This window comes from Cupressus sempervirens, chromosome 2 (assembly GCF_028749045.1).
Source record: "Cupressus sempervirens isolate cs-2001-9-10 chromosome 2, ASM2874904v1, whole genome shotgun sequence".
Taxonomy (NCBI): Eukaryota; Viridiplantae; Streptophyta; class Pinopsida; order Cupressales; family Cupressaceae; genus Cupressus; species Cupressus sempervirens.
In genome coordinates, this window is record NC_143119.1 from 562,052,412 (window position 1) to 562,065,726 (window position 13,315).

A 13,315-nucleotide genomic window follows, 5' to 3' on the forward strand; every position below is an offset into this window, starting at 1 on the left:
GCACGACTCATGTCACCGTGCTCGACATGATTCTAAGTGCGCCGAGTCATGTGCGTGATCCAAAGGCGGTCAACTCTTTTTTTCGGTTAACGCCCAAAGTTTTCAACCCAAATTGTGTCGGCGACCCCGACTCGTATCGCCTCGAGCCTTAACCGCCTCCAGTTTTTTCGCAGGACTCATGTCACCGTGCTCGACTTGGTGCCCCGAGTCATGTACGTGATCCAAAAGCGGTTAACTTCTTCCTTCTTTGGTTAACACCCAAAGATTTCAACCCGAATCGTGTCAGCAACCCCAACTCAAATCGCCTGCAATTTTTTCGAACCACTCATGTCACCGTGCTTGACTTGATTCTATGTGCCCCAAGTCATGTACGTGATCCAAAAGCGATTAACTCTTTTTCTGGCTAACGGCCAAAGTTTTCGAATCGACTCAGCTACCCCGACTCGAATTGCCTCGAGCCTTAACCGCCTCCATTTTTTTTTTCCCTCGACTCATGTAATCGCACTCGCCTTGATTCTGAGTGGCCCGAGTCACTTACGTGATCCAAAACCGGGTAACTTTTTCTTTTTTTTCTTTTTTTTGTCAAGTCCCAAAGTTTTGAACTCGAATAGAGTCGGATGCCCCGACTCGAGTCGTCTCCAAATTTTTCGCACGACTCATGTCACCGTGCTCGACTTGATTCTAAGTGCCCCGAGCCGTGTACATGATCCAAAAGCGGTTAACTTTTTCTTTTTGGTTAACGCCCAAAGTTTTCAACCTGACCCGCCTCGGCAACCTCGACTCGAAGCGCCTCGAGCCTTAATGGCCTCCAATGTTTTTGCACGACTCATGCCACCGTCGACTTTTCGCTCGAATCATGTCACCCAGGGCACCTCGATGCTACGTGACCCGAGCCCTGTGCGCGATCCAAAACCGGGTAACGTTTTTTTTTTTAACTCCCAAAATTTCATTCTTTTTTGCCTTACGAGGCCTATCATGATCTCTTTTTATAAAGAAAATTCTCAAATCGGATCGTTTCGGCTACCCTACCTCGAATCCGGCTAGCTAGGCGTAACGCCTCGAGTCGGCTCGGCAATACGTGAACTGAAACTTGTGCGTGATCCAAAAGCGGGTAACTTGTTTTTTTTTTTTTTTTTGTAATGCCCAAAATTTAGCGCTTTTCGCTGTACAGGGCCTCTCATGATTTTTTTTGTTTTTTTTTTTTTTTTTTTCCCCTCGTCGACCCAGTCGGGTCGCCCGAGGCTGGGGCGACGGAGATGGGTTGACCTAGTCGGGCGACCCAAGTTGGGTCGACCCAGGCGTGCGATCCTGGCTGGGGACAGCAAGTCGATTCTATAAGTTTGCTTGCCAATTTTGCTAGCCAGGTCGGCTCACCAAGTCATCTAACCATGTGGTCTTTGCCAAATCAAGAATTGACTCTTTAAGTCCACTCACAGCTCGTCAAGCCGGCTCACCAAGATGACTTACCGTCTCGCCTCACCAGGTTGCCCCACCAGGTCGCCTCTTCTTTAAGACCGCTCACCATGTCGGCTCCCCAAGTCACCTCACCGAGTCGACTATTCAGGTTGCCTCACCAAGTCGACCCCTTAAGTTCGCTCACCAAGTCAGCTCCCTAAGTCAGCTCACCAAGTCGAATCACCTAGTCGTTTTACCACCTTGCCCCAGCAGGTGTGCTCGCCAAGTCGCCCCGCCGAGTTGCTTCTCTAAGCCCACTCACCATGTCAGCTCACCAAGTCGATTGTTCAAGTACGTTGCCAAGTCAACTCTTTAAGTTTGCTCACCAGGTCAGCCCGCCCAAGTCGCCTCTTTAAGTTCGTTCGCCAGGTCGGCCCGCCCAAGTCGCATCCGCGGGCTAACTCGCCGAGTCACCTCACGAAGTTGACTCTTTAAGTGCGCTCACCAAGTCAGCTCACCAAGTCGACTCACCATCTCGCCTCGATAAGTTGGCTTGCCGAGTTACCCCACCAAGTCGTCGCCTCTTTAAGCCCGCTCACCGTGTCAGCTCGTCAGGTCGGCTCACCAAGTCGACTAATCAAGTAGGCCCACCAAGTCGCCTCAAGGATAGCTCCTCGCCATGAGTCGCCTCACCATGTTGACTCTTTGAGCCCGCTCGCCGGGTCGCCTCACCAAGTCGACTCGAGTACGTTGCCAAGTCGACCCTTTAAGTTTGCTCGCCAGGTCGACTCGCCAAGTCAGCTCACCATGTCATCTCAACGAACCAACTCGCCGAGTCGCCTCACCACGTCGGCTCTCTAATACCACTCGCCAAGTCGCCCCACCAACTCGCCCCGTTAGGCCCACTCACCACATCGCCCCGTTAGGCCCACTCTCACCAAGTGGACTCTTTAAGTCTGCTCATAAAGTCGAGCCACCAAGGACTCTCACCAAGTCGACTCTCTAAGTCTGTTCATCAGGTCACCCCACCGAGTACTCTCACCAAGTCAACTCTTTAGGTCCGTTCATCAGGTCACCCCGCAAAGTCGACCCTCTAAGTTCGTTCATCGAGTCACCCCACCAAGTCGACTCTTTAAGTCCTTTCATCAAGTCACCCCGCCAAGCCGACTCTTTAAGTCCGTTCATCAAGTCACCAGAACAACTACTCTCACCAAGTCGACTCTGTAAGTCCGTTCATCAAGTCGGCCCACCGAGTACTCCCACCAAGTCGACTCTTTAAGTCCGTTCATCAGTTCACCCCGCCAAGTACTCTCACCAAGTCAACTCTTTAGGTCCGTTCATCAAGTCGACCCTTTAAGTCCGTTCATCAAGTCGCCCCACCGAGTTGCTTCTCTAAGCCCACTCACCATGTCAGCTCACCAAGTCGGTTGTTCAAGTGCGTTGCCAAGTCAACTCTTTAAGTTCGCTCGCCAGGTCAGCCCGCCCAAGTCGCCTCTTTAAGTTCGTTCGCCAGGTCGGCCCGCCCAAGTCGCATCAGCGGGCTAACTCGCCGAGTCACCTCACGAAGTTGACTCTTTAAGTGCGCTCACCAAGTCAGCTCACCAAGTCGACTCACCATCTCGCCTCGATAAGTTGGCTTGCCGAGTTACCCCACCAAGTCGTCGCCTCTTTAAGCCCGCTCACCGTGTCAGCTCGTCAGGTCGGCTCACCAAGTCGACTAATCAAGTAGGCCCACCAAGTTGCCTCAAGGATAGCTCCTCACCATGAGTCGCCTCACCATGTTGACTCAATGAGTCGCCTCACCATGTTGACTCTTTGAGCCCGCTCGCCGGGTCGCCTCACCAAGTCGACTCGAGTACGTTGCCAAGTCGACTCTTTAAGTTCGCTCGCCGGGTCGACTCGCCAAGTCAGCTCACCATGTCATCTCAACGAACCAACTCGCCGAGTCGCCTCACCACGTCGGCTCTCTAATACCACTCGCCAAGTCGCCCCACCAACTCGCCCCGTTAGGCCCACTCACCACATCGCCCCGTTAGGCCCACTCTCACCAAGTGGACTCTTTAAGTCTGCTCATAAAGTCGAGCCACCGAGTACTCTCACCAAGTCGACTCTTTAAGTCCTTTCATCGAGTCACCCCACCAAGTACTCTCACCAAGTCAACTCTTTAGGTCCGTTCATAGAGTCACCCCACCAAGTCGACCCTTCAAGTGCGTTCATCAAGTCACCCCACCAAGTCGACTCTTTAAGTTCATTCATCAAGTCACCCCGCCAGGTCAGCCCACAAATTACTCTCACCAAGTCGACTCTTTAAGTTCGTTCATCAAGTCACCCCGCCAGGTCGGCCCACCGAGTGGACTCTTTAAGTTCGTTCATGAAGTCACTCTGCCAAGTCGGCCAACCAGGTCGACTCTTTAAGTTCGTTCATCAAGTCACCCCGCCAGGTCAGCCCACCAACTACTCTCACCAAGTCGACTCTTTAAGTTTGCTCACCAAGTCACCCCGCCAGGTCGGCCCACCAAGTACTCTCACCAGGTCGACTCTTTAGGTTTGTTCATCAGGTCACCCCACCGAGTACTCTCACCAAGTCGACTCCTTAAGTTCGTTCATCAAGTCGCCCCGCCAGGTCGGCCCACCAAGTACTCTCACCAAGTCGACCCTTTAAGTTCGGTCATCAACTCACCCCGCCAGGTCGGCCCACCAAGTACTCTCACAAAGTCGACTCTTTAGGTTCGTTCATCAATTCACCCCGCCAGCTCGGCCCACCAAGTTCTCTCACCAGGTCGACTCTTTAAGTTCGTTCATCAAGTCACCCCGCCAGTTCGACCCACCAAGTACTCTCACAAAGTGGACTCTCTAAGTTCGTTCATCAAGTCACCCTGCCAGGTCAGCCCACCAAGTACTCTCACCAAGTCACCCCGCTAGTTCGACCCACCAAGTCGACCCTTTAAGTTCGTTCATCAAGTCACCCGGCCAAGTCGGCCCACCAAGTCGACTCTTTAAGTCCGTTCATCAAGTCACGTGACCAGGTCAGCCCACCGGGTACTCTCACCAAGTCGACTCTTTAAGTTTGTTCATCAAGTCACCCGGCCAGGTCGGCCCACCAAGTACTCTCACCAAGTCGACTCTCTAAGTCCGTTCATCAAGTCACCCCGCCAGGTCGGCCCACCAAGTCGAATCTTTAAGTCCGTTCATCAAGTCACCCCACCAAGTACTCTAACCAAGTCGATTCTTCGAGTGCGTTCATCAAGTCACCCGACCAACTACTCTCACCAAGTCGACTCTTTAACTATGTTCATCAAGTCACCCCACCAAGAACTCTCACCACGTCAACTCTTTAGGTCCGTTCATAAAGTCACCCCACCAAGTCGACCCTTCAAGTGCGTTCATCAAGTCACCCCACCAAGTACTCTCACCAATTCGACTCTTTAAGTCTTTTCATCAAGTCACCACACCAAGTACTCTCACCAAGTCAACTCTTTACGACCGTTCATCAAGTCACCTCGCCAAGTCGACCCTTGAAGTCCGTTCATCAAGTCACCCCACCAAGTACTCCCACCAAGTCGACTCTTTAAGTCAGTTCACGAAGTCACCCAACCAGGTCGGCCCACCAAGGACTCTCACCAAGTCGACTCTCTAAGTCTGTTCATCAGGTCACCCCACCGAGTACTCTCACCAAGTCAACTCTTTAGGTCCGTTCATCAGGTCACCCCGCAAAGTCGACCCTCTAAGTTCGTTCATCGAGTCACCCCACCAAGTCGACTCTTTAAGTCCTTTCATCAAGTCACCCCGCCAAGCCGACTCTTTAAGTCCGTTCATCAAGTCACCAGAACAACTACTCTCACCAAGTCGACTCTGTAAGTCCGTTCATCAAGTCGGCCCACCGAGTACTCCCACCAAGTCGACTCTTTAAGTCCGTTCATCAGTTCACCCCGCCAAGTACTCTCACCAAGTCAACTCTTTAGGTCCGTTCATCAAGTCGACCCTTTAAGTCCGTTCATCAAGTCGCCCCGCCGAGTTGCTTCTCTAAGCCCACTCACCATGTCAGCTCACCAAGTCGGTTGTTCAAGTGCGTTGCCAAGTCAACTCTTTAAGTTCGCTCGCCAGGTCAGCCCGCCCAAGTCGCCTCTTTAAGTTCGTTCGCCAGGTCGGCCCGCCCAAGTCGCATCAGCGGGCTAACTCGCCGAGTCACCTCACGAAGTTGACTCTTTAAGTGCGCTCACCAAGTCAGCTCACCAAGTCGACTCACCATCTCGCCTCGATAAGTTGGCTTGCCGAGTTACCCCACCAAGTCGTCGCCTCTTTAAGCCCGCTCACCGTGTCAGCTCGTCAGGTCGGCTCACCAAGTCGACTAATCAAGTAGGCCCACCAAGTCGCCTCAAGGATAGCTCCTCACCATGAGTCGCCTCACCATGTTGACTCAATGAGTCGCCTCACCATGTTGACTCTTTGAGCCCGCTCGCCGGGTCGCCTCACCAAGTCGACTCGAGTACGTTGCCAAGTCGACTCTTTAAGTTCGCTCGCCGGGTCGACTCGCCAAGTCAGCTCACCATGTCATCTCAACGAACCAACTCGCCGAGTCGCCTCACCACGTCGGCTCTCTAATACCACTCGCCAAGTCACCCCACCAACTCGCCCCGTTAGGCCCACTCACCACATCGCCCCGTTAGGCCCACTCTCACCAAGTGGACTCTTTAAGTCTGCTCATAAAGTCGAGCCACCGAGTACTCTCACCAAGTCGACTCTTTAAGTCCTTTCATCGAGTCACCCCACCAAGTACTCTCACCAAGTCAACTCTTTAGGTCCGTTCATAGAGTCACCCCACCAAGTCGACCCTTCAAGTGCGTTCATCAAGTCACCCCACCAAGTCGACTCTTTAAGTTCATTCATCAAGTCACCCCGCCAGGTCAGCCCACAAATTACTCTCACCAAGTCGACTCTTTAAGTTCGTTCATCAAGTCACCCCGCCAGGTCGGCCCACCGAGTGGACTCTTTAAGTTCGTTCATGAAGTCACTCTGCCAAGTCGGCCCACCAGGTCGACTCTTTAAGTTCGTTCATCAAGTCACCCCGCCAGGTCAGCCCACCAACTACTCTCACCAAGTCGACTCTTTAAGTTTGCTCACCAAGTCACCCCGCCAGGTCGGCCCACCAAGTACTCTCACCAGGTCGACTCTTTAGGTTTGTTCATCAGGTCACCCCACCGAGTGCTCTCACCAAGTCGACTCCTTAAGTTCGTTCATCAAGTCGCCCCGCCAGGTCGGCCCACCAAGTACTCTCACCAAGTCGACCCTTTAAGTTCGGTCATCAACTCACCCCGCCAGGTCGGCCCACCAAGTACTCTCACAAAGTCGACTCTTTAGGTTCGTTCATCAATTCACCCCGCCAGCTCGGCCCACCAAGTTCTCTCACCAGGTCGACTCTTTAAGTTCGTTCATCAAGTCACCCCGCCAGTTCGACCCACCAAGTACTCTCACAAAGTCGACTCTCTAAGTTCGTTCATCAAGTCACCCTGCCAAGTCAGCCCACCAAGTACTCTCACCAAGTCACCCCGCTAGTTCGACCCACCAAGTCGACCCTTTAAGTTCGTTCATCAAGTCACCCGGCCAAGTCGGCCCACCAAGTCGACTCTTTAAGTCCGTTCATCAAGTCACGTGACCAGGTCAGCCCACCGGGTACTCTCACCAAGTCGACTCTTTAAGTTTGTTCATCAAGTCACCCGGCCAGGTCGGCCCACCAAGTACTCTCACCAAGTCGACTCTCTAAGTCCGTTCATCAAGTCACCCCGCCAGGTCGGCCCACCAAGTCGAATCTTTAAGTCCGTTCATCAAGTCACCCCACCAAGTACTCTAACCAAGTCGATTCTTCGAGTGCGTTCATCAAGTCACCCGACCAACTACTCTCACCAAGTCGACTCTTTAACTATGTTCATCAAGTCACCCCACCAAGAACTCTCACCACGTCAACTCTTTAGGTCCGTTCATAAAGTCACCCCACCAAGTCGACCCTTCAAGTGCGTTCATCAAGTCACCCCACCAAGTACTCTCACCAATTCGACTCTTTAAGTCTTTTCATCAAGTCACCACACCAAGTACTCTCACCAAGTCAACTCTTTACGACCGTTCATCAAGTCACCTCGCCAAGTCGACCCTTGAAGTCCGTTCATCAAGTCACCCCACCAAGTACTCCCACCAAGTCGACTCTTTAAGTCAGTTCACGAAGTCACCCAACCAGGTCGGCCCACCAAGGACTCTCACCAAGTCGACTCTCTAAGTCTGTTCATCAGGTCACCCCACCGAGTACTCTCACCAAGTCAACTCTTTAGGTCCGTTCATCAGGTCACCCCGCAAAGTCGACCCTCTAAGTTCGTTCATCGAGTCACCCCACCAAGTCGACTCTTTAAGTCCTTTCATCAAGTCACCCCGCCAAGCCGACTCTTTAAGTCCGTTCATCAAGTCACCAGAACAACTACTCTCACCAAGTCGACTCTGTAAGTCCGTTCATCAAGTCGGCCCACCGAGTACTCCCACCAAGTCGACTCTTTAAGTCCGTTCATCAGTTCACCCCGCCAAGTACTCTCACCAAGTCAACTCTTTAGGTCCGTTCATCAAGTCGACCCTTTAAGTCCGTTCATCAAGTCGCCCCGCCGAGTTGCTTCTCTAAGCCCACTCACCATGTCAGCTCACCAAGTCGGTTGTTCAAGTGCGTTGCCAAGTCAACTCTTTAAGTTCGCTCGCCAGGTCAGCCCGCCCAAGTCGCCTCTTTAAGTTCGTTCGCCAGGTCGGCCCGCCCAAGTCGCATCAGCGGGCTAACTCGCCGAGTCACCTCACGAAGTTGACTCTTTAAGTGCGCTCACCAAGTCAGCTCACCAAGTCGACTCACCATCTCGCCTCGATAAGTTGGCTTGCCGAGTTACCCCACCAAGTCGTCGCCTCTTTAAGCCCGCTCACCGTGTCAGCTCGTCAGGTCGGCTCACCAAGTCGACTAATCAAGTAGGCCCACCAAGTCGCCTCAAGGATAGCTCCTCACCATGAGTCGCCTCACCATGTTGACTCAATGAGTCGCCTCACCATGTTGACTCTTTGAGCCCGCTCGCCGGGTCGCCTCACCAAGTCGACTCGAGTACGTTGCCAAGTCGACTCTTTAAGTTCGCTCGCCGGGTCGACTTGCCAAGTCAGCTCACCATGTCATCTCAACGAACCAACTCGCCGAGTCGCCTCACCACGTCGGCTCTCTAATACCACTCGCCAAGTCGCCCCACCAACTCGCCCCGTTAGGCCCACTCACCACATCGCCCCGTTAGGCCCACTCTCACCAAGTGGACTCTTTAAGTCTGCTCATAAAGTCGAGCCACCGAGTACTCTCACCAAGTCGACTCTTTAAGTCCTTTCATCGAGTCACCCCACCAAGTACTCTCACCAAGTCAACTCTTTAGGTCCGTTCATAGAGTCACCCCACCAAGTCGACCCTTCAAGTGCGTTCATCAAGTCACCCCACCAAGTCGACTCTTTAAGTTCATTCATCAAGTCACCCCGCCAGGTCAGCCCACAAATTACTCTCACCAAGTCGACTCTTTAAGTTCGTTCATCAAGTCACCCCGCCAGGTCGGCCCACCGAGTGGACTCTTTAAGTTCGTTCATGAAGTCACTCTGCCAAGTCGGCCCACCAGGTCGACTCTTTAAGTTCGTTCATCAAGTCACCCCGCCAGGTCAGCCCACCAACTACTCTCACAAAGTCGACTCTTTAAGTTTGCTCACCAAGTCACCCCGCCAGGTCGGCCCACCAAGTACTCTCACCAGGTCGACTCTTTAGGTTTGTTCATCAGGTCACCCCACCGAGTACTCTCACCAAGTCGACTCCTTAAGTTCGTTCATCAAGTCGCCCCGCCAGGTCGGCCCACCAAGTACTCTCACCAAGTCGACCCTTTAAGTTCGGTCATCAACTCACCCCGCCAGGTCGGCCCACCAAGTACTCTCACAAAGTCGACTCTTTAGGTTCGTTCATCAATTCACCCCGCCAGCTCGGCCCACCAAGTTCTCTCACCAGGTCGACTCTTTAAGTTCGTTCATCAAGTCACCCCGCCAGTTCGACCCACCAAGTACTCTCACAAAGTCGACTCTCTAAGTTCGTTCATCAAGTCACCCTGCCAGGTCAGCCCACCAAGTACTCTCACCAAGTCACCCCGCTAGTTCGACCCACCAAGTCGACCCTTTAAGTTCGTTCATCAAGTCACCCGGCCAAGTCGGCCCACCAAGTCGACTCTTTAAGTCCGTTCATCAAGTCACGTGACCAGGTCAGCCCACCGGGTACTCTCACCAAGTCGACTCTTTAAGTTTGTTCATCAAGTCACCCGGCCAGGTCGGCCCACCAAGTACTCTCACCAAGTCGACTCTCTAAGTCCGTTCATCAAGTCACCCCGCCAGGTCGCCCCACCAAGTCGAATCTTTAAGTCCGTTCATCAAGTCACCCCACCAAGTACTCTAACCAAGTCGATTCTTCGAGTGCGTTCATCAAGTCACCCGACCAACTACTCTCACCAAGTCGACTCTTTAACTATGTTCATCAAGTCACCCCACCAAGCACTCTCACCACGTCAACTCTTTAGGTCCGTTCATAAAGTCACCCCACCAAGTCGACCCTTCAAGTGCGTTCATCAAGTCACCCCACCAAGTACTCTCACCAATTCGACTCTTTAAGTCTTTTCATCAAGTCACCACACCAAGTACTCTCACCAAGTCAACTCTTTACGACCGTTCATCAAGTCACCTCGCCAAGTCAACCCTTGAAGTCCGTTCATCAAGTCACCCCACCAAGTACTCCCACCAAGTCGACTCTTTAAGTCAGTTCACGAAGTCACCCAACCAGGTCGGCCCACCAAGGACTCTCACCAAGTCGACTCTCTAAGTCTGTTCATCAGGTCACCCCACCGAGTACTCTCACCAAGTCAACTCTTTAGGTCCGTTCATCAGGTCACCCTGCAAAGTCGACCCTCTAAGTTCGTTCATCGAGTCACCCCACCAAGTCGACTCTTTAAGTCCTTTCATCAAGTCACCCCGCCAAGCCGACTCTTTAAGTCCGTTCATCAAGTCACCAGAACAACTACTCTCACCAATTCGACTCTGTAAGTCCGTTCATCAAGTCGGCCCACCGAGTACTCCCACCAAGTCGACTCTTTAAGTCCGTTCATCAGTTCACCCCGCCAAGTACTCTCACCAAGTCAACTCTTTAGGTCCGTTCATCAAGTCGACCCTTTAAGTCCGTTCATCAAGTCGCCCCGCCGAGTTGCTTCTCTAAGCCCACTCACCATGTCAGCTCACCAAGTCGGTTGTTCAAGTGCGTTGCCAAGTCAACTCTTTAAGTTCGCTCGCCAGGTCAGCCCGCCCAAGTCGCCTCTTTAAGTTCGTTCGCCAGGTCGGCCCGCCCAAGTCGCATCAGCGGGCTAACTCGCCGAGTCACCTCACGAAGTTGACTCTTTAAGTGCGCTCACCAAGTCAGCTCACCAAGTCGACTCACCATCTCGCCTCGATAAGTTGGCTTGCCGAGTTACCCCACCAAGTCGTCACCTCTTTAAGCCCGCTCACCGTGTCAGCTCGTCAGGTCGGCTCACCAAGTCGACTAATCAAGTAGGCCCACCAAGTCGACTAATCAAGTAGGCCCACCAAGTCGCCTCAAGGATAGCTCCTCACCATGAGTCGCCTCACCATGTTGACTCAATGAGTCGCCTCACCATGTTGACTCTTTGAGCCCGCTCGCCGGGTCGCCTCACCAAGTCGACTCGAGTACGTTGCCAAGTCGACTCTTTAAGTTCGCTCGCCGGGTCGACTCGCCAAGTCAGCTCACCATGTCATCTCAACGAACCAACTCGCCGAGTCGCCTCACCACGTCGGCTCTCTAATACAACTCGCCAAGTCGCCCCACCAACTCGCCCCGTTAGGCCCACTCACCACATCGCCCCGTTAGGTCCACTCTCACCAAGTGGACTCTTTAAGTCTGCTCATAAAGTCGAGCCACCGAGTACTCTCACCAAGTCGACTCTTTAAGTCCTTTCATCGAGTCACCCCACCAAGTACTCTCACCAAGTCAACTCTTTAGGTCCGTTCATAGAGTCACCCCACCAAGTCGACCCTTCAAGTGCGTTCATCAAGTCACCCCACCAAGTCGACTCTTTAAGTTCATTCATCAAGTCACCCCGCCATGTCAGCCCACAAATTACTCTCACCAAGTCGACTCTTTAAGTTCGTTCATCAAGTCACCCCGCCAGGTCGGCCCACCGAGTGGACTCTTTAAGTTCGTTCATGAAGTCACTCTGCCAAGTCGGCCCACCAGGTCGACTCTTTAAGTTCGTTCATCAAGTCACCTCGCCAGGTCAGCCCACCAACTACTCTCACCAAGTCGACTCTTTAAGTTTGCTCACCAAGTCACCCCGCCAGGTCGGCCCACCAAGTACTCTCACCAGGTCGACTCTTTAGGTTTGTTCATCAGGTCACCCCACCGAGTACTCTCACCAAGTCGACTCCTTAAGTTCGTTCATCAAGTCGCCCCGCCAGGTCGGCCCACCAAGTACTCTCACCAAGTCGACCCTTTAAGTTCGGTCATCAACTCACCCCGCCAGGTCGGCCCACCAAGTACTCTCACAAAGTCGACTCTTTAGGTTCGTTCATCAATTCACCCCGCCAGCTCGGCCCACCAAGTTCTCTCACCAGGTCGACTCTTTAAGTTCGTTCATCAAGTCACCCCGCCAGTTCGACCCACCAAGTACTCTCACAAAGTCGACTCTCTAAGTTCGTTCATCAAGTCACCCTGCCAGGTCAGCCCACCAAGTACTCTCACCAAGTCACCCCGCTAGTTCGACCCACCAAGTCGACCCTTTAAGTTCGTTCATCAAGTCACCCGGCCAAGTCGGCCCACCAAGTCGACTCTTTAAGTCCGTTCATCAAGTCACGTGACCAGGTCAGCCCACCGGGTACTCTCACCAAGTCGACTCTTTAAGTTTGTTCATCAAGTCACCCGGCCAGGTCGGCCCACCAAGTACTCTCACCAAGTCGACTCTCTAAGTCCGTTCATCAAGTCACCCTGCCAGGTCGGCCCACCAAGTCGAATCTTTAAGTCCGTTCATCAAGTCACCCCACCAAGTACTCTAACCAAGTCGATTCTTCGAGTGCGTTCATCAAGTCACCCGACCAACTACTCTCACCAAGTCGACTCTTTAACTATGTTCATCAAGTCACCCCACCAAGCACTCTCACCACGTCAACTCTTTAGGTCCGTTCATAAAGTCACCCCACCAAGTCGACCCTTCAAGTGCGTTCATCAAGTCACCCCACCAAGTACTCTCACCAATTCGACTCTTTAAGTCTTTTCATCAAGTCACCACACCAAGTACTCTCACCAAGTCAACTCTTTAGGACCGTTCATCAAGTCACCTCGCCAAGTCGACCCTTGAAGTCCGTTCATCAAGTCACCCCACCAAGTACTCCCACCAAGTCGACTCTTTAAGTCAGTTCACGAAGTCACCCAACCAGGTCGGCCCACCAAGGACTCTCACCAAGTCGACTCTCTAAGTCTGTTCATCAGGTCACCCCACCGAGTACTCTCACCAAGTCAACTCTTTAGGTCCGTTCATCAGGTCACCCCGCAAAGTCGACCCTCTAAGTTCGTTCATCGAGTCACCCCACCAAGTCGACTCTTTAAGTCCTTTCATCAAGTCACCCCGCCAAGCCGACTCTTTAAGTCCGTTCATCAAGTCACCAGAACAACTACTCTCACCAAGTCGACTCTGTAAGTCCGTTCATCAAGTCGGCCCACCGAGTACTCCCACCAAGTCGACTCTTTAAGTCCGTTCATCAGTTCACCCCGCCAAGTACTCTCACCAAGTCAACTCTTTAGGTCCGTTCATCAAGTCGACCCTTTAAGTCCGTTCATCAA